Genomic DNA, 8,211 nt, shown 5'->3' with positions numbered 1-8,211 from the left:
ACACTGGAAAAGTCAGTTCTGCCCAAGTGCAAACAGCAGCTTGGGAGCATTGGGGTGGGGGCATGGCTGTGCCTGGGATGGGGGGCAGCCCTGCACTGTCCCCTCTGTGTCCCCTCCATGGCTGCTTTAGGGGTGAGCATGGTGTTTGCATAGGGAGGCACACTGGGATGGGGGTCATTCATGGCCATAATCTAATGTGAATCATGAGAAGTTCATGGCTGTTGCTTTTCTGTCGCTGTATATTTTTCCTTTCTTTCTCTTTTTTTCTGGTCTGTATGATGAGAAATCCCTTTGGTCACACACACACCCAAGATAGTAACGTAATTACACCTTCCCAGCCGCTGTTTCCAAGAGCGCTTGCCATGAGTGCCAATTGAAATAAATGCAGCAGATTACTGGGAACTTAAAGGACAAGCAAAGCGCTTTTTGGCCATATATCAGCCTGGGTGCTGGATGCTGCAGCCACAGAAGTGCTCTGCAGAAGTGCATTTGTCTCCTGTACTGGGGCCTCTGGCAGGGAACAGATCCATGTGGGTTGTGGGGTTGGCTTTGGGAGAACCTAAAGGTGGGCAGTTCTTGCTGCCCCATCAGGCACTGGCTTTGGGTGCAGGAGCTGATGGGCTGCAGATGTTAACTGCAATAGTCTGCTACCTCTAGCAAAGAGTGGGGCTTTGCACTCACCAGCTTAGAGAGTCTATGGCTCAGGCTATTCATGACCCTTTTTATCCAAAAGAATGATTAATTGTCTCCTTGGTCAAGGTTGTCCTCCAAATTGCACTAAATTGGTGGTAATGCATGTGATATTTCTCACTTTGTCCAGCGGTGATTTATTGTTTGCTGGTGCTCCCACCTGCTTTTGGGGTGCTCACCTCCAAACAAAGGGGTGCTGCAGGGATCTTGAGGGAGCTTCAGTGGGGAAGCATCAGAGCCTCGAGTTCTGAGTGGCCAACTCATCCCTGCCAAGGAGGTGCTGTTATATGGTGCCTTCCTGCCAGGCACAGCCACCCCCTCCAAGACAATCACCAGCTTAGATTCTACAATGAGGATACATTGTGATTTTTAATGTTCTGGGCTCTTCATTTTTCCCTTGTTGCTGGAGCTCATGGCCCACAATGGCATTTCTCCCCAGCCCATTCCTGCTGCTTCTCCCATCCCATGTTTGCAGCCATGGACAGAAGCTGACTTTAGCACAAGTCTCCATTGATCACAGGGAGCCTTATCTGGTCCCTGAGACAAACACATCCCAGGGAGATGGCAGAAATTAGGTCAGTTCTGCACCACAACCTCCCCTTCTGCTGTGCGGGGCTGCCATCTTCCATCCACCAACCTCTTCTCTGTGGCAGCTGGAGGCTGGCCTGGCTCTTTCCTTTATCACAGGGTTATCAGCCAGCTGTGAAGCCCAGAGGCTGCCTCGAACCCCTCCTGCTCTGCTCACCACCCCAGGCTTGGTTACCCCAGTTGGTCCCCATGCCACTCAAACCACCAGAGCCCAAACCAAAGGGAAGCAGGAGCTTGGCTCAGCAGGCAGGAGCCCCCAGCAGCATGCAGTGCAGCTCCAACCTTTTGTGCAGCTCATTAACAGCAAATACTAAAGAGAAGGAGGGCAGAAGCATTATGGAGCAATTTATATGTAAATGTCTGAAGTATGAAATAAAAGCCAGCCTACTGGCATTCATTAGGAAAAAAAGAAGGAAAAACATTATTGAATTGTCTTGTATTTGTGCTTTGTTGCGTTTTGTTTTGTTTTTCCATCCTGGTAAGACAAAGCACATTGACACACCTTCTGTTTGGCTTCTTGATCCTCCAACTGCATCCTTGCTGCACCCAGTCACAGTGTAGGGCCAGGATCTCCCTGTCCTGGATGCAGGGAGGAGTGAGATGGGGGGGCTCTGGACATCCCATGGGACCTCGTGCCCCATTGGAAAGATGATCTAAAGCCTTCATTTCAGAGGAGTTTCCATCCTGCAATGTGAGCTGTCAGCTCTCAGCTGAGGCCCACTTCTGCAGCAAGAATAGAACAAGGTAATAGGTAATTTCAGGCCATTTTGATGGTGGCCCCAAGAGGTACAGCTGATGGCACTGCTGCTAGAGCCAGCCTTGGTGTGTTTGGCAAAGAGCTGATTTTCTCTTCCCAGCACTGTAACACCTCTTGGTGTGGGTGTGCCAAGACCCAGCAGTGGGTTTAGGGTCTCAGGCTGCAGCTGAAGGCCAGGGGAATGCTTGTGCTGCCAGCCTGGGTTGTAGGATTAGAGGCAGAAAAGCTCAGTAAAGACTATTTTTGGACTTATATACAAACAGGCTGAGTTGAGCTGCACCAACCACAGTCATTGCTGTGGGCAGAGCAGGAGGACCACAGGTTCAAGGAGGGTTTGGATCCAGAGGTGGATGTCTGTAGAGCTGAGCTGTTATGTGCAGCTCTCCACAATGCTCCTGCAGCACAATGCCTGGCTTTGGTGGGGAAACTGCATCACAACCTCATGCTTGGCATTTGGGGTAACCTTATGTAAATTAATGTAAATGATAAGAGAGCTGCCCCCCTGAAGCAGCAAAGGGATTGGTTCCTTTGCCAGGTGCTATAGCTCAAACAGCATATTTCTATTGTGCTTCTCCACATAGGGCATCTGGAGGTTTCTGAAGCAGACTTTCAGCAGCTGTGTGAGGGAAAGCTATTCAAATGGGAGAGGAGGAAAAATGGAAAACTACCGACGTTGTAACACCACTATCAAATATGTAAGAACTTGAAAGATGTGTTCATTATCTCCTGAGCTGTTATCACCATATCAAACACCTGGGATCGCTCTGGGATGCTTGTGTCTGTGGCCAGGCACTGCACACCCCATGTAAGTATGATGAGCAAACACGGCCTCAGCTTTACTCCTCCTGGGGGGAGTGCTCAGGGTAGAGGACAAAAATGATGATGCATTGCCATGTAGCACAAGACACTGATATATAACACAGCACAGCTCTAAGGTGGTGAATTCATATCTTAATGTGAGACTCCACTTTTATTGCGTCCATAATATATCTAAATCGATTCAAGATAAATATGATCATAACTTTTAATCTGAAGGAGAGAGAAAGACTGTTGTCTGTTGACAAAGTGGTGCTCCTGCTGTGGTTCCTCACTGCCTGCCCAGCACTGCCTCATCCCTGCCTGGCATGTGCTTTCTAATCCTATAGCTTCCACTTGGCTTAATTCAAGCTAAGCCCACCCCAGCTGTGTGGTATGTTTGTGTGAGCTGAATGACTGCTTGTGTCCTACTCTGCCCAACATCATCTGGTCTATTATATCAAATTAAAACCTAAGGCTGCACACGTGGAGAGGATAAAATGCTGGGCATCCAGCTGAGATTTCCTCCTGCACCGATTGGCCCTGGAGAACTAGGGTGTCTCCAATGTCCTCCTCCTCTCCTCCATCCCTTCCTTCACCCCCTCCGCCATCCACTCCCTCATCCCTCCATCATCTCTTCACCCATCATCCTCTCTATTGTTCCCACCAGTGAGGGATGGCAGAACTCCAGCAGGTCCCCACCTGGCCCAGGATGGGATGAGATGAAGAGGAGACTCTGACCATGTTTTTCCCAACTGATTTCCCACCCACAGTGGAAGACGTGAAGCATTTCTTATCTTCAGTATGGTAAGTCCAAGGGCAGAGCAATTAATCAGTCCCTAGCTGCTATCTACCTGGGAATTAGTGTATTTCCTGAGGATTAGCCTAATTGTCTAATTAAATTGTATCGCCTCTCCTCATTTACCGTTTGACTGTTTTATTTGTAAAATATCCTTAGTTTCTGTTATTTAAAGACTTTCAAGAGGCTGGTTTGGGCTTTGTATGCATTCCTCTCCTGACACAAACCTCCCAGCCTCCTGGAGAGCCAAGGTGCTGCCTGAGCCCCACTTCTTGTCATCACTCTTCTGGTTGTCACCTCTCTCCCTGCCCAAATGCAGGACCTCTAATCCCTTATTTTTCCTATGCTTGCCTTGACTGGGTGACAGAAGGGACATGTCCAGAGAAGATGCTCTATGAGAGTACCTTGACAGAAGGTTTAGGGCTAGGATAGGGCATAAATGTCATATAAATGTCATTTTCTCCTTCAATGGGTGTTTAACTCACCAAATCTATCTTCCTTTGCACTTTGGTTGGGGGTTGCAATGGCAGCATCCAGAGTCAGTGAAGTCCTAATGAAGGAGTGTTTGCTGTTTCCTCTTGGCTGAGGACCTTTGGTACTGGTGTGTGGTGGCAGGCTGATAAGGATGCTCAGGCTGAATCGCTGTAGGTAATGACTCTTTCTTGATTTTGCCTCACTTTTATGATCATTTAAGAATGTTCTCTAAGCAGAATGAGACCATCTTCTGATCCTCTATCAAGGTCTCAACTCAACCATGGCTGGAGGAGGTGGTTGGTTTTGCTGGGTGCTAATGTTGAAGACTTCTGGGGACAGGTCAATCCAGCAGGACCTTAACTGTGTTTTGATGGGTTCCCAAAATGTATGTATGGGTGTACATTAGCACTCTGTGCATGGCTATGTTGGGGCCAGGCATGGAGGTGGATGGAGGTTGGGGTTTGAGGGTGCCCTGTGCTTGTTGTAACCCTCATGTTTGTGGATGTGGGGAGCTTCCCACTGAGAGGAAAAGGAATGAGTGTGTGTGTGTGCACATGGATAGGATTCTGCTCATCCTGTTCAAGTGTCTGCAATGAAGATGCTTGAATGCAGACAATTTCAAACTGCAGCAGCACCATTGTGCTGCTCAGAGGTGCTTATTGGCTCACACAACCGAAAAGATTATGGCATTCAAAATCAATCATTTATAAACAGCAGATGTTTCATAAACTATGATAAAAGGAAACTCCACCAGCAGAACATCAGCCCACCCAGTGTGTGTGTGTGACTGGACTTGGAAGAAGGTATCTGATGGAGCAGCTGCTGGGAGAGCCAGGGGAGGTCAGCTCCAGAGCAGTGGGGAGATGCACGTAGTGCCCATGTGCCTAACAAGGATCCTCAGAGTGATACAGGGAGGGCAATGGAGGGCAGTCATTTCATAAGAAATCATTAGGGGGAAGGAAATGGTATGAAGTGAGAAGATGCAATGAGGGGAATGAAGAAGGAAAAGGGTAACAATATGAGAGCTCTCCTCCAGAGCCAAGGAGGATGTGAAATACCCTCCCAGTGAGCTCAGCAGTCATTAAGAGCTGCAGGATTGCTTTGAGCATGGCAGGAGCACTGGGATGTTGTCCTGCTCCCACCCTTAGTCCTGACCCAGAGAACAGGGCTGGTTTCTCTGGCTCTGCCTGAAGCCATTCACCCAGAGGTATTTTGTTTTGTGCCTGGAGTGTTTCATTTCCTTTTATTGCTTAATTTTCTGTTACAGGAGAGACTGGCCTCTTTCAAACACAGATTGGGATACAACCATCTCCAGGCTCCATTTGCCCTGATGAGATTCACCTGGACCTGTTGCCTCTCACCCCACATCTCCCTTCCCTGTGCTGCATTTAAGCCCAGGCTCCCAGCACTATTCTTCTCCTGGTTGAGCTGTGCTCTTGGCTTCCTGTTTGTCCTTGGATTTGCTTCATCACTGGACTGCTTTTCCTTGCTCTGATCCTGTCCTTCGTTGATAGTGATGCTGCTGCCCGCTTTGCTTCCTCATTCTTTGGAGTTGCTTCTCAATGCTGCAGCCCCAGGTAGGTCAGGCTGTTTCACTTTCCTTACCTCTGAGTGTGAAGGAGTTGGCTGTTCGTCCCCATCCATCCTACCGGTGTGTGCCAGGCTGCTGTGGGATTAGGAGCTGATTTTCAGTGCTCAGAGTGAAATGTTGCTTCCTGCTGCTGGCAGAGCTTTGAAGTGCTGCAGGTTGCCTGTGACATATTCAGCAGCGTGGCTTAAGGAGGGGACGTGGGGCCAGGATGTGTCATGGGAAAAGATCTGAGGAGGCACAGAAATAGAAATAAGGATAAAGAACAGAGGTAAGGAGAACTGGAAGCAGTTGGTGGAGAACTGCACTAAGGTGACGAGAAGCCAGTGCAGCAGCTGCTCAGTGCACCTGGTATCCCAGCATGTTTAATGAGGTGCTGCTAACCTTGGGTTGGTTTCTTTAAGTAAATGTTATAATAAGGTGTGGGAAACTGCTCTGTTAGGCATTCAGGTTTTGTGCTGGTGCCTTTAGTTGGGATGTTGAGGTGTTTTTTGGTGAAAGATGCTGTGGTTTTCATGGATGCACTGAGGGGCCGAGCAATGCTTCTATTCAGCTCTGAGAGTGGCTGAGGCCTTGCAGTGAGCTCAGGGCAATGTTCTGCTCTGCACGCCCACACAGCTCTCTTATGTTTCACCCATGGCTTTGAGAAGTGCTAGAGCAGCCTTAATATAGACGGTGAAAGAGAGAAGGTGTAAAAACAAAACAGTTTAAACCATTTCTGCATAGATTGCTCTATTTTTAGTCCCAATTTGAGGAATGAATGTAGGTCAGAAATGGGGGAGTTTGCATTTTTCTTGTTGTGTATGAAAAAATCAAGGGATTTCTGGAGAAATGGAACAGCCCTGGAAAGGACAACAGGTCTACCAAGCACAGAGCTGCTGCCTGAGGAGTGGAGTCATTGGGTGGTGGGCAGGGAGTAGTGAGATACCAGGGGGATCTCTCAGGTGGGAGATACCCTTTAACATACAGAGTGACTGATGTGCTCCTGGGTCTTCCATGCAGGCGCAGAGCTGGGGTCAAGCTGGAATCCATCCTGGGTGTGAAGCTGGGCTGGGAGGTGGCTCTTCAATGGTTAAGGAAGAGCAACAGCCTTCCCAGTATGCAAGAGTGTTATATTCCTTATTATGGCTGTTAGAGAAGTTATAATTTAACTTGCACTTAACAACAAAAGAGAAAGCTCCCTAGAATGGAACTAGACTTGATCCTTTTTTCAGCACATTATTACTTGGAGCATATGGCTGCTTGCTACAGAGTGATAGAAATCCCCAGCAGAGTTAAGTAAGTGCTAAGTAGTATGCCTGGGGTAGAAGGCAACCAAGTCTCTTTTCAGAGAACCTTGGGTTCCCAGCAGGGCTGGGCATGGTGTGATCCTTCCCATCTGCAGGGTGATGGAAGAGATCCTCAGCGTGCACCAGGCTGCTGAGATATTGAATGCATGGGGAAATTCCCACCTGGTGGATACAGAACTAGAAGCTCCCATTTCATTTCTCTGCCATGGATTTCTGCTCCCCAGGGAAGTGTCTGGAGAGCTGGGTTTATGCTGAGAGAAGGGGTAAAGAGTGGGAAGGTGAGTTACTTTGAAAGGGGCCTGGAGCTTGACCTAGCTCCAGTGCAGCCTCGGCTGGGTTTAGAAGTTTTACACTAGGATTTCTTGATGTTGGGGTCCTGTGGAGAGAAGGAGTAGCTCTGGTGCTGTGGTGAAGGAGAGCAGTTGTACATAGAGCATCTGTGCTTTGATCAAGAGGAGACCTGAGGGTGAGGATCCTCCTCCACAGCACTATGAAGGCGTTCCCCTTGGAGGCAGGCTGAGCTTGGATGGGTCTCTTTGCTCTTGCTGCATGGAACTGAGCCTGAATGGCTCAGTGTGCTCTAAGCTGTTCCCCCAGCAGCCCCCATCCCATCTCACCCTGCAAGGAACCCATCTGACAAAACAACTTGTCATGCTCGTTGCCTTCAAGATGTGTGCTCGTTCTTCTGTCAGCTTTCAGGCATATGCAAATGCAATTAATAAGTTCTAAATGAATCCTCAGCATGTGCAGGAACAAAAAATAACAGCACCTTCTCCCACATCTCTCTGGGTTGCCACTCCATGTAATGATGGTGCAGAATAATAGGGCTGTGAGGAAGCATTTGAAGTCCTGCTGACCAAGTGCTTGGTGCTACTATTGCCAACATACCTGGCTGATAGCAGCAAGCAGTGGCTTGATTTTTCTTTTAGACTCAGCTAGAGGAAGATTAATGGAAAAATCAATGTGTGTGCTGTAAATTCTGTGTCGTTAATACATACAATATTTTAAAAGTACCAAATAATAGAAAAGCAAGTTGGGTAAAAAAGACAGTAATTGATGGATTGCCTTTGAGTTTTGTAGAGAGAATAATTGTGTGTGCGACTCTGAGATGAGGCACTTAGCAAGCTGACATCATGTTCTGCAACTCTCCCAACCATTTAAGTCATGAAAATCACTGTTTTCAATGTACCTGGAAAGCTGTACCAGAGAACAGAGCAGCACATCATTCGAG

General features: G+C 48.1%; 1 long non-coding RNA gene across 1 annotated transcript; it reads left to right on the top strand.

Annotated features, from left to right (window-relative positions):
- Positions 1–2,616: 2,616 nt before the first annotated feature.
- On the top strand, positions 2,617–5,680 carry LOC107322873 (uncharacterized). Its single transcript, XR_014935758.1, has 3 exons — positions 2,617–2,840; positions 3,501–3,637; positions 5,371–5,680. It is a non-coding gene; the product is annotated as an uncharacterized LOC107322873 (long non-coding RNA).
- Positions 5,681–8,211: the final 2,531 nt, after the last annotated feature.

Source organism: Coturnix japonica, chromosome 19 (assembly GCF_054131305.1).
Source record: "Coturnix japonica strain WE chromosome 19, WE-NBRP24, whole genome shotgun sequence".
Lineage (NCBI taxonomy): Eukaryota > Metazoa > Chordata > Aves > Galliformes > Phasianidae > Coturnix > Coturnix japonica.
This window is presented reverse-complemented; position numbering and strand designations above follow the sequence as displayed.